Source organism: Crotalus tigris, unplaced genomic scaffold (assembly GCF_016545835.1).
Source record: "Crotalus tigris isolate CLP2741 ecotype Arizona unplaced genomic scaffold, ASM1654583v1 scf7180000017568.12009008, whole genome shotgun sequence".
NCBI classification, from domain to species: domain Eukaryota; kingdom Metazoa; phylum Chordata; class Lepidosauria; order Squamata; family Viperidae; genus Crotalus; species Crotalus tigris.
In genome coordinates this window covers 1,394,525-1,408,192 of record NW_024096478.1, presented here as the reverse complement: position 1 = coordinate 1,408,192, position 13,668 = coordinate 1,394,525, and the positions used below count along the sequence as shown (strand labels likewise).

General features: G+C 40.0%; 1 long non-coding RNA gene across 1 annotated transcript in view; it reads right to left on the bottom strand.

Moving 5' to 3' along the window:
• The window catches only part of LOC120311405, a 130,178-nt gene that overhangs the window by 47,080 nt on the left and 69,430 nt on the right, over positions 1-13,668 (bottom strand). Inside the window, exon 2 of the long non-coding RNA XR_005557608.1 lies at positions 2,724-2,809. This is a non-coding gene — a long non-coding RNA (uncharacterized LOC120311405). The remainder of the gene's footprint in view (positions 1-2,723; positions 2,810-13,668) is intronic.

Sequence of the window (13,668 nt, the reverse complement as noted above, 5' to 3'; positions counted from 1 at the left end):
TGGAGAGGGGCAGGGCGCTCTCCTCCCCAGTAGTTGAGCCTGCCTGGTTGTTCCCTCCTTCTCGCCATTCTCCATGCTCTAGGATCAGAGGGGGTGCCCTTGCTCATCTCCTGATCCTTGTCTCTCATGTTCATCCTGTCCCAATCCTGAAAGGCCCGGGCCTGCCTCGGCCTACTCTTCCCCACATTCCTCTGAAGCCACAGACACCTCTCCCTCAACCTCCATAGGGTCCAGTTCCAGCTCATTTTCCTCAGCAGATTCAGACTCCAATGGAGGCATGACAAAACCTTTGTCTGTATGCTTCTGATCTGTGCAGGCATAGACACATCCCAACATTTGAATGTCTTTTCCAAAGCTTTCATTGCTACTTTACCATGTGCCAATGTGTGCAATATTTCTTGACTGCTTGACTGTTCATTTATTGTTGATAGTAAGGTGACCAACCATCCTCCTTTAAGGAGGACAGTCCTCCTTTTGTGAGTTCTGTCCTCCCTCGAAATGTGTCCTCCTACATGTCCTCCTTTTGGATATTTGAAGACTAATCTGCAGGGCTTTTTTTTCTCATAGAACACTCAGAATGGTGTTCCGGCACCTTTTTTGATGATTTTTTTTGTATGAGCTGTGCTACTCCCCCTATTGGCTTTTGAAAGCCAATAGGAATTGCTGCTGAGCACGCCAAAACACCCGACTGGCAAACTTTGCACATGTAACTTGTCTGCAGCGAAGGTGAATTGGCAGGAACTTTGCACCCCTCCCTGCTACCCAACTACACCATCTCCTAGTTAGTCCCGAAGATACCTGGAAGAGACTGGAGCGGCGACACCACGGTAACTTTCTCTTGATCTTTGGCCCTGCTAGGGCAATAATGGCTGCGGGTGCAAGAGGCAGGGGCAGCGGGGCTGCCTCGGGCGGGGGTGTGAGGGGCGGCAGTGGCCAACTGCCCCCCATGCTGTGGGAGCCACGGGGCCTGCTCTACACGGGGCTGCACAGGGTGGGTGGTGGTGCTGGCGGGGCGGCTGCAGGCAGGGCGACTGCAGACGGGGTGTGTTGATGGCGGGCTGCCCCCCAGGGCTGGAGCTGGCACAGCTGGTGCTTTAGGAGCCATGGGGCCTGCTCTACACGGTGGGGCAGCAGTGCTGGTGGGACGGCTGCAGGTGGGGATGCAGCATGTAAGCATAATTACAGTATAAAATGTTATTGTTACAAATGTTTTTTTATTATGCATTTATCATATTATAGTGTATTCTGTATTATTGTTGCAATGAATAGAATGTTTCTTTTATTTATGATATTTTTTTCAATTTATTTGTGTCCTCCTTTTCATTGTAAAAAAGTGGTCACCTTATTGATAGTTGATCGCCAAAGGCAGAAACTGTTCACCACTTCAATATCTTCATTGTCAATGTTATAAAATCCTTCAAAAGATTTACCCCAAAGAATGAGAGCTAGGAAAAATAACCCAATAACGGAGTGCTTGTGAATGGTGGCACTGAGTGGTGGGTATGAGGGAAAGAAAGGAACTTGAAGCAAATATGACTCATGCAAAACACTTCAGGGAAGAGAGGAGAATTATTGATGTAAAAAGCATTTAGAGAACTGCTTTGCAAATTACATCAAATTGAGTGAAACATAGTTCCTCACAGTACTGAGGCAGCTGATTCCTTTGAATGGTTTTCATGAAAGAGCTATACTGCACTTGCATACAGAGAAAATCATTCTGCCTGGGCTACTGGCAAAAGAAAAAAATCTCTGCATGCACAGACATAGGGGGATGACCCAGGAAGGCCCTCAAAGTACCACTCTAACCTTCCCTCAGGATGTGGCTGCCCTAGTGCTTTAGGATAGGGGCTTTGAATGTATCAAACTATTCCTTTGAACTCTTTGCCATGAGGATTATTTTCAGTGAATGGAGTCGGACAGATTTCAAAAGGATTAAAAGCGAAAAACAGAACTACTGTGAATAGGAAGAATGTACTCTGCTTTAGAAATTAATATACTGTATATACAGGTAATCCTGTTCAGTCCAAAATTTCTGTTGCTAAGTGAGACAGTTGTAAGGTGACTTTTGCCCCCACTTTATGACCTTTCTTACCACAGTGAATCACTGCAGTTATTAAGTTACTAACACGGTTGTTAGATGAATCTGGCTTCCCCATTGACTTTTCTTGTCAGAAGATCACAAAAGGGGATCACATGACCCCGGGACACTGCAACCGTCATGCATATGAGTCAGTTGCCAAGCGGGATGCCGCAGTGATCTAAGTGTGAAAAACAGTCATACGTCACTTTTTTCAGTGCCATTGAAACAGTCGCTAAATAAACTGCTATAAGTCGAGGACTGCCTGTTCTCAGGGATAAGCTGACTTTCAAATTTTTTTGCCAAGATACCATGAAAAATGCATCACCCACTGATAAACCAAGCCTTCCAAATCTTCATATGTTTCAATTTCTACAATTAGTCGAAATTGGATGGGACATTTTAATTAAAAATTTGAGAACTGTCTTAGCCATACATAAGCTTATTTGTGAACATATACAGCAGGGGTGTCAAACTGCCGGCCCAGGGGCTGATTGTATCATGTAGAGGCCGTGCCCACCTCAGCTCCGGCACTGTAAAAAAAGTCACGATACGTCGCAACACATCACGTGACACGGTGAGTTTGACACCCATAATATACAGGATATACAAGTAGTTTTTAAAAGTATTACCATATATTCAGTACCTGTAGATAAGCCCATCCGTGGATATGCCAAAGCCATTTTTCGGGAGTCTGTTGGCACCAAAAATTCTCAGCTTATCCATGAATATCTAGAGTAATGTATAAATAAAACAATCAAAATAAGGCAATCAAATATTTTCAGGACTTGTCTTGAATATTAACAGATAGCACAGTTGGAAAGTACCTTGGAGATCTTCTAGTCCAACCCCAATGTTTCTATGTCATATAAAGTATCATGTCTCTGTGCTGTAATAGACTATTCAAAGATAACAATTTGATAACTCACATCAGAGCTTATTTGAATTATTTGGGGGTGATTATTCAAAGTCCAATTTTGTTTAAAAAAGGAAAAAGACAAGCAACAACTCTTCTTAAAATCTCTTTGAAAGACAAACTGCCCAAATTGTGTTGCATATTTGTAGTACAAGTAGGGTCTTTGTCATAGCAATATTTTAAGATAATGTCACTTCCATTTCAAAAATACTTTCTTAATCTGTGTAGTATAAATTGTTCTTAAGCTCCTTAAAATGCACCAGATGCTACAGCCTTTTCTTTAGAAATTTATACAGGTGTAGAAATCAGATACCTGGATTGTATATTCGAAGATTGTTGCATCCGTCTTTACAAAAAGGGAAAAAACAGTCTAAACCGTAAAAATCAGATTAGAAACACAAGTTAAGATAAGCAAGTAAATGGTAAGTGAGCACCTGTCCATCCTAGACAAGTTCAAATCACCAGAACCAGATGGACTACACCCCAAGGTTCTGAAGGAACTGGCAGATGTGTTCTCAGAACCACTGAACTATATCTTTCAAAGATCCTGGAGCACTGGGGAACTACCAGAGGACTGGAAAAGAGCTGATATAGTTCCCATCTTCAAAAAATGGATCCAGGAAACTACAGACCTATCAGCCTGACCTCAATACCTGGGAAGATTCTGGAAAAGATAATCAAGCAATGAATCAGCGAAACCTAGAGGCAAACAAAGTCATTACTAAATGCCTTGATAAGGCCACCACTTGGAATACTGCATCCAGTTTTGGTCACCATGATGTAAAAAAGATGTTGAGACTCTAAAAAGAGTACAGAGAAGAGCAACAGTGATGATTAGGGGACTGGAGGCTAAAACATATAAGGAACGGTTGCTGGAATTGGGTATGTCTAGTTTAACGAAGAGAGGTTTTTAAGAAGAGACTGGAAAGATGACCTCCAAGATCCCTTCCAACTTTATTATTATGTGTGTAAATAATAATAATAATAATAATAATAATAATAATAATAATAATAATAATAATAATAATAATAATAATAATGTTGGAAGGGACCTTGGAGGTCATCTAGTCCAACCCCTTGCTCAAGCAGGAAACCCTGTACCATTTCAGACAAATGGCTGTCCAGTCTCTTCTTAAAAACTACCAGTGTTAGAGCATTCACAACTTCTGGAGGCAGGTTGTTCCATTGGTTAATTGTTCTAACTGTCAGGAAATTTCTTCTTAGTTCTAGGTTGCTACTCTCTTTGATTAGTTTCCATCCATTGCTTCTTGTCCTGCCTTCAGGTGCTTTGGAGAATAGCTTGACTCCCTCTTCTTTGTGGCAACCCCTGAGATATTGGAAGACTGCTATCATGTCTCCCCTAGTCCTTCTCTTCATTAAACTAGACATACTCAATTCCAGCAACCGTTCCTTATATGTTTTAGCCTCCAGTCCCCTACTTATCTTTGTTGCTCTTCTCTGTACTCTTTCTAGAGTCTCAACATTTTATTTACATCGTAGTGACCAAAACTGGATGCAGTATTCCAAGTGAGGCCTTACCAAGGCATTATAAAGTGGTATTATCACATGATCTTGATTCTATCCCTCTGTTAATGCAACCTAGCACTGTGTTGGCTTTTTTGGCAGCTGCAGCACACTGCTGGCTCATATTTAAGTGATTGTCCACTAGGACTCTGAAATCCCTCTCACAGTTACTACTATTGAGCAAGATACCATTTATACTGTTACATGTGTGTGAGAGAGAGGGGAGAGGGAGGAGAGAGGAAGATGAGGCAACTGTTTGCAGTTGCAGATTTAGATAAACTGAGGAACTAAAAAATCATATTTGTTCAGATTTAGTCTCTTTATATTTCTCTTTGTGGGAAGTCAGACCACCCCCCCCCCCAGAGAAGGAAATATTTTGGGGAATATTAAAAAGGCAGAATATTATATTTCCCAAAAGGATCTTAAAGGCAGAAACCACCACCCTACAAGTCTCTCTGCCCCAAGCAGAAACCAGGTCTGTAGAAATGCAGATCTGATAATCCTTTCAGAAAAACTGGAGCCAGGAAGCTTAGAGCTGTTGGGATTAGAAAGACAAAAGATCCCTAGAACCAACAACCCCTCACCCAAAAATTCCAACACAGGACATAGCCATCAGCCACAGCCCCAGGGAAGCAGGATATGATCTTTAGGACATAATAGGATTAACCCACCACCATCAGAATACCAGAAGAACACATTGATCCTCAGGTCAAAGTTCATGGCACAGGAACAACTCCAAACCCAAAAGACCAAAAAGGTATAAAAACCCACCACTCCCAGCTACGTATGGCAGCTTTACCAGAGCTACATTTCTGTCTGGCTCTGCTCTTCAATAAATATAACCTTTCTAAAGCAGTCTCCATTTTGCTCATTCCTGGCTTGGACTGGATCCTGATGAAATTTTTCTTTTAACAACTTTATATCAATTTAAGTGGACCCAAACACCCCAACTGGCATTTTGGGGGAGGGGAGGGTGAATGGATGGATAATACTAAACCTTCTTTATTTTAGTTTTGTTTTTTATTTGATTGTAAATAATATTTTATTTTTAAAAAACTAACAACAAGGTTAGTATTGGGAGACTAAAAGTTTCAGGAAAGCCCTTTAGGGGATCTGAAGAATTGTTTGCAGTTGTAATATAAAAACATACAGTGAAGCATATCACAATAATCAAATTATAATTCTATCAATTAGTGTCCTGCTATGTCTGTTAAAAAATCATCAGGTTGGACTGCAAACTTAGATTTTAATCTGTGGCTAGCCACATCAGCTCTGCAATTCTGTAGAGGTTACATTTTCAGGAAGCTACAGTTAAGCAAGTTAGATTTCTTTTTTTTCCCCAGAAACACCCACAGTTTTAAAATAAATGTGATGAAATTTCTAGTGCATTCCCTTTTAGCTTGTTACAGAACCATCTCTGGAGTTTGGGGAATCAGGGAATGGGTTGGGGGGAGTGCAGGGTGAAAGACTGTAGCAGTTTACTACATGTAGGATAATATATGACTTGTCTCATTTTTGGTCAGTTTTCTTTGGACTCATAAGCTAAGCAGATTAGGTCTTGATTAGTTCATCCATAGGAATCCCAGGGCTATAGGTTAGATATAATGGTTGAAAACATGCTCAAAGAAGACATTGGCAAACCACTTCTCTATAGTTGCCAAAAAAAAATGTTTGGCTGCATCACACAAGTCTCAAACTTGACTTAAGGGAATCTTTAACTTTATACACTATGCTATAAGCTATGCTACATACTATTTGCTTGTTGGAATCTAATGAAAAATATGAGACTTTTAACAGTATATCTTCATGTATTTTAACTTATTATTCTTGCTCTAAGAGAGAAGATGAAGCAGCTTGAAGAATCACCATTCTTTTAGTTTATAAGGAAACCGTCCTTCTTGCTTCAGTAAGAACACACACTCATTCACTCAGTTCTACCTCCAGAATTCCCCAAGGAGATGAGTCTCATTCAGTGTAATAAACCTTCTGACATGACGCACATTCCAAGAAAGATAACCTATACATTTAATATGATGATTCATCCCCTTTGTCTACCACCACACAGAGGAAAGGATTAATTCACTTTCCTAAGTGGCTACAGCAATTGCCAGCAGTTACAAACAAAGGAAAAGAACTAGCATCTGAAGGCTTTAACGCTAACATTAGAGGGAGCACTTAAGCCTCTGAGAGGCCAAATTTACCTCAGACACATATGCTGTAGAAATTTAGCATCAGATTTCCTGCTTCTGTGTTATGCTGCACTATTTTGCAGTTTCACATGCAAAGCATCCCTACTGTGCTAATTTGAGCTCCCAAGATTAGGCTTGTAACAGCAATGTTGTCAAATGCATCTACATTACAGTGCCAGCAGCTTTGCTGGTGGCTGTTAGCATATAGGAATAGAAGCATGAAGGTTGCTCAGTCCAAAATGCTATGCAGATGTTTAACAGCTTACTGGTGGCCAAGGAAACTGATGTCCTACGTCAGCTAAGCTAAATAACCTTATGCCTCAACTACAGCCTCCAACGGTTCTCACTAAGTAGATTTACTATTATTACATATACAATAATGTGAAACCACAGTGCCAAGTTCTTTAGCTGCATTCTTCTCAAGAATTAGGAGATCGTAATGCATTGCTGTAGTATATGTGTGCATCCAAGCAGTGTGGCTTTTTGTAACTGATGTCTAAGTGGCATCCAAGGCTAACTATTGAATCACCACTGCTAGTTTATTTTTATTACTCTAGTTGGTCACACAGACAATCAGATGTTTAGGCTGGATATGGTATTTTTATCTACCTATCGAGTTCTTCCTAAGCACCTGGGAGGGGTAAATGTTAGAATCAGAATTAGAAAAAAGTTGGAAGGGACCTTGTAGGTCATCTAGTCCAACCCCCTGCCCAAGCCGGAGATCCTACACCATTTCTGACACATGGCAGTCCAGTCTCTTCTTGAAAACTTCCAGTGATGAAACTCCCACAACAGCTGAAGGCAAACCGTTCCATTGGTTGATTGTACTCACTGTCTGAAAATTTCTCCTTATTTCTAGATTGAATCTCTCCTTGATCAGTTTCCATTTATTAATCCTTGTCTGGCCTTCAGGTGCTTTGGAAATGTTTGATGGTGTTAAACCTATAGGTTACCACAAGCACCTTGAATTGCACAAAGTCAACTGATTACCAGTGCAGTTCACAAAGTAATGATGACAGGTGGGCACAAGGAGAATGACCATTATAACTTGAGACACTGTAGTTTAAACCAACTATAGCTTCTGGAAAAGTAAGTGCCAAAGTTCGATCGGGCTTCTTTCTACTGCTAAGAGAGTCAACTTCTCTTCCACCAGCCAAAAAGAAAAAAAAAAAAAGAAAAGAAACTTGGATATCCAATACTGCAAGAATTAATTCATTATTTATTTATCACCACTGGTGAATGAATATGTGTTTTTACAAACATGTGGCCTCACCTTCCATAGGTCTATCAGATATGAACTCCAAAAAACTGGATGGCCTATTTATTTATTTACTTAGACTCAGAAAACCACCTGACTCCCAAATGACTCAGAGCAGATAATTTAATTAAAATAAATATTTAAAGAACTGAAAAGTACATGTGCATCAGGACAAAACAGATGTTGCTTTAGAAAATATCAATCAGAGACTCCACAGCTAGAAACACAACTATGTTTTCAAAGACTTGTAAAATTTTTATACAGAAGGAACTGTGCAAATCTCCAGAGAATGTTGTTGTAGAGGACACATACCCTGACAGAGAAGGTATACTTCTGGGATTCCACTTGGTGACATTGTTTGATTGAAAGGACCCAGAGTGTTATCCACTCTGCCAAATCTTACTGGACATGTGGAAACCACTAATGAGAGTCCTCCAAATAACTAGGCCCTATGCCATAGAGAGCTTAATTGATGATAACCAGCACTAGAATTGCACCCAAAAGCAAACTGAAAACCAATGCAGCTTGATGACCCATGGGGTGTATCAAGGTACCTCCCATTACGGCCCATGCCACTGCATTTTGAACTAGCTATAGCTTTGGGCTATCCTGCAGAGAGTAAAGAATATGACCTTGATAGGGATATGCAAGATCTGTTGTTAGAGCAATTGGGGGTGAAAATTATTTTAAATATACAACAGGTAATATTTGGAACTAGCTCAGAAAGATACGTCCCTAATTGCTGAAGTATAAGAAGGAGGAGAATATTCAGCACAAGCCGATCTGCAAGATTCTGTTATTATAGCCAATCCCAATAAAAGTAATTTCTCAGTCTGGTCTAACTAGTGGGGTTGATCCTATGTAGAGCCAGTGACTATCTGAATGGTCTCCTGTTCTACACATGAGTGATCCCAAAGTTGTGCATTAGCTTCAAATGAAGAAGTACCACCCCATGCAAAACCAAAAATGAAGAAAAATCCCAAATCCAGGGAGACCATACAACTTAATTTTGTTAGAATTGAGCCTAAATCTCTTCCTAACTATAGTGAGGTCTAAATCTCTTCCTAACTATAGTGAGGTCCAAACAGCATCCAGACACTGGAATCAGAACATTTATAGCACCACTTTGGGTTGAAATGTACAACTACATATTACCTGCATATTGATGATATTGGATCCTAAACTGATTATTTGCTTGGCAATCTCAATTACATGTTAAATGGGAAGAGCAGGAATGTTGAACCCGAGGCACCTCACAAATGAAGAATCATGACCCCCTTCACCCCGTTCGTATAAAAGCCACAGTAATTGACCATAGAGATAGGATGAAAAGTATGATACTTCCTGTTCTTTTTTCGATGTAAAGGCATTGAGACGAGGCAGAAGTAACAACAGTCTTCTCTTTATTCAGATCACAACAGAACCAACACAAAATGGCGCGGATTCCTTTTATACCCCTTTGCAGGGACAGTGTCAACCAATCAATGCAACAGATTCTCCCATCTTGCTCATGCACAATAGGCCGGAGACAGCCTGTCTGGTCCCGGGCATCCACGTGGTCTGCCCGGGTTCTCTCCAGCTTCCTGCACCTGCACTCAGCAGGCCCAGGACATAACACTTCCCATTTCCAATTCCTGCAGTCAGACAATTTTGTTAGTACTGAAAGCCTCTGAAAGACCAAAGAATCCAAGTATGGATGCATCACCCCTGTCCCAACCCTGCAAAGAATCAACATTATCTCCATACTGTATTCTATCCTAAAACCTGACTGAAATAGATCCACATGATCAAAAGACTAGCAGACAACATGCACAAATAGAAACTACCAATTAGTCAACTTATTCTCCAAAGCACCAGAGGGCAGGACAAGAAACAATGGATGGAAACTAATCAAGGAGAGAAGCAACCTGGAATTAAGGAGAAACTTCCTAACAGTGAGGACAATTAAACAGCTTGCCTTTAGATGTTGTGGATGCTTCATCACTGGAGGTTTTTAAGAGACTGGACAGTCACTTGTCTGAAATGGTATAGTCTCCTGCTTGAGCAAAGGCTTGGACTAGAAGACTCCAAGGTCCCTTCCAGCTCTATTCTATTCTGATTCTGTTAGAAGACATGACAACTAGCCTCACAAATGTAGACTGAACTACATTTTCAACTAGGATTCTTTTTTTAACCTCTTGGCCAAAACAAATCCAAAAGTATTCATTTTCATACATATTTTTACTCACATAATGCAAGTGTTTTTTTTCTATAGTGCAGTAATCTTCATAGTTTTCCTATTATATACATATCTGAACATTGCAAAACTCTGAAAAATGGATTTTGTTGTGTTAATATATTTATGGGTTGGATGAAGTAGGAAACTGAATAGTGTGTGAACTAGGAAATTGAGACTGAACAAATCTTTCCTTTGTTCCCTCTCAAATCCCAGCAACCTCTTTTCAGAAGGCTAGTGCTTCTTAGCATTCAAGTATTACTGCTAACTCTTTTTCCATACATATGTAAGCAAAGTCTCTAAGCTTTTTTACAATCTCCTTTATTCTATATTTGAGAGAATAAAGTTTAAAACTATTATCTTTCTACAAATAATATGTCTGTTTTTTAAAAAAAAATACTTAAGCAGAGATCTTAGACTTAATCGGCTGCCTAATTTATGAGCATATGCACACCTTATGTAGTTGTTAAATCAGAGGTTTACTATTGTCAAATAAATTAATAGCAGGACAGAATTAAGCCTAGCTTTCTCTTGAAAGAGATATATAGCTACTCCAATTTATTTGGATAATTTAAAAATTTGCTGTACTGTGGAATAACAATTAAACACAGGTAAAGTAGAGATGAGGAAATCTGAGAATACAGAGGCCCAGGCCAGCTGTGGATAAAGTCAGAATCATAGTCTCTTTGCAGGATTGCATAGGTTCTGTGTGAATCATCTGGGTATATGTATGTGCAAATACCTCTAATATTTTACCTCTTATTCTCCTTCTCTTATAAATGTATGCTCACACACATACACAGAAAGATACACACATGTAAGTAAATACAAAGCAGGAATAGGCTCAAACTGGATAACTACACGAAAACAGGTAGAATGGGTCCAAACGTTGTGAGTTAGTCAATCAAATTAAAAAATATTTATATCAATGCATGTAAGACAAATGTTTGTATATTTAAAATGAAAAATAGCAAAATTGATTAAATATATTAAAAAGAAGACAGGTTTCTGTGGCATGTGGGAGATTAATTGCGTGAAGTTTATCTTGATCATTGTTTTCATTTGGATAAGCAATTACTTATTATCAATTCTTTTTAAACCTAGAAAAGCATTTGATTTTTCTTTTGTTTTAGCAGTCAGTGACACTTTCATTCATAACAGAAAAACCTTCTTTGAATCGTGATAAATAACAATTCATGATAAATGACTCACTCCAGGGTCATCAGGACTGGGGACCCCGCGAGGCGTAAATTGAGAGGCAGTTTGTGGATTGGGAATAATTGCCTCATTAACCTGCTCTCGTTCGCTTTTGTACTGGGGTAACCGGGATAGCGCATCAGCTAGCAAGTTCTTTCCTCCTGATATGTACTTTAGAGTGAAGCTGAAGCGGTTAAAGTACTGTGCCCACCGTACTTGCTTTGGTGACAATTTGCAGGGAGTTTTCAGTGCCTCCAGGTTTTTGTGATCTGTCCATACCTCAAATGGCACCTTGCTCCCTTCTAGATCGTGTCACCAGTTCAATAGCGCCCACCTATATGCAAAGGCCTCTTTCTCCCAGATTGCCCATCTTCGCTTGCTCTCAGTGAATTTCTTAGAAGTGTAGGCACAGGGTTGCAGGATCCCATTTTTGTTCTTTTGAAGTAACACTGCTCCAACCGCCACATCGCTGGCGTCGGCTTGAATCACAAAGGGTTCCCCTGGGCAGGGGTGCTTTAGAACCGGTTCAGCGGCAAATTCTCTTTAAATTCTCAAAAGCTGTTTGACAGCTCATTGTCCATGCTAGTGGTTGGCCCGGTCGTGGCTTCCCTCCTCCTTTGCCTGTTTTGAGTAGTTCTGTAAGAGGAAGGGCAATCTCGGCAAAAGAAGGGATGAATTGATGATAAAAGTTGGCAAAACCCAGAAAGCTTTGGAGCTGTTTGCGAGTCCTTGGGGATTGCCATTCGATTATAGTTTTTACCTTGGCTGGATCCATTTCAATACCCTCATTGGAAATTCAGTAGCCAAGATAGTCTAATTGGGTTTGGTGAAATTCACATTTTGACAATTTGACATACAGCTTGGCATTCAATAGTTTCTTTAACACTTCTCTCACTAACTTTATGTGATCAGTCATATTTGAGCTGTATAGTAGGATATCATCAAGATACACCAAAACCCCTTTGTACAAGTGATCATGTAGAACCTCATTAATCAGCTGCATAAATACAGCTGGGGCCCCCTGTAGTCCAAATGGCATGACTTTGAACTGATAGCTCCCCATAGGACAGTTGAAGGCAGTTTTCCACTCGTCACCCTCTCTTATTCTCACCCGGTAGTATGCCTCTCTTAGGTCTAACTTAGTGAAGACACTCCCCTTAGCCAAATGGGTCAATAAATCCTTTAGGAGGGGGAGGGGGTATTTATTTTCCACACTTACAGCATTGAGTCCCTTGTACTCTACGCAGAGACGAAGAGACCCATCTTTTTTCTCTTTGAACAACACAGGGGCTCCCACGGAAGATTTGGCCCGTTTGATAAACCCCCTCGCTAGATTTTTGTTCACATATCGCTGCATCTCCTCCATTTCGAGGGGGGACATAGCATACATCCTCGGGCGTGGGAGTTTGGCTCCGGGCACCAGTTCGATGGAGCAGTCATTGGGTCTGTGAGGGGTTAGGGCATCACATTCTTTTTCACTGAACACCTCCACCAGGTCCAAGTATTCTTTGGGGATGACTGGTTCACCTGGAGTCAGTGAGGCGGCCATGTGCGCTCGCTCATTGGGTGGCCTAAATTGCCCAGCAACATCTGTTGAATCAATGGGGGGATCAGGCCCTACGGGTAGTCTCATAGTTCTCATTCCTGTATTTACTTATATCTGCTTAATTTTTTCTAAACATATCCACCTTCCTTATTCTTTTCTGTATTTGCTTTAGCTTTTGGTGTGCTCTTAATTACAAATATCTAATTCTTTATTCAATATTCAATTTTCCAAATGAAATAAATTATCTATTTGCATGCGTCATTAGACCACCAGATGGTTTCATAGGAGAATTCAACAAAGAATCTATTAATTATCATTCATGTTTATTCAGCAGTCTTAATTCCTAATACTTACTAATGATTAAATCACAAGAGTCTTAACAAGTAACATCCTCTTTGAAATTTCCATTCTCATAGTTGAAAAAGGGGAAATATTTCAGCTTCTCTTAGATTACAGCTGCTTGAATTAAGTACATCACCTTACTTTAGTACTTAGAACCCACTTCATAGAATATGAGCAGAAGACAAGATATTTTCTACTGAGAGAAATGTTGAGCAGAAAAATCATTAGCACAAATTGTCAAACAAATTATCACAGACAGAATATCTTTGTATTTGAAAAACATGGTTGCTAGCAATCCATATCAGTACGTATTAAGAACAAGATAATGCCATAGCCCACTCCAGTTTTCTAATTTTTTTTTATTTAAAAACTCCCTTACTCACAAAGCAGAATTATATATTAGC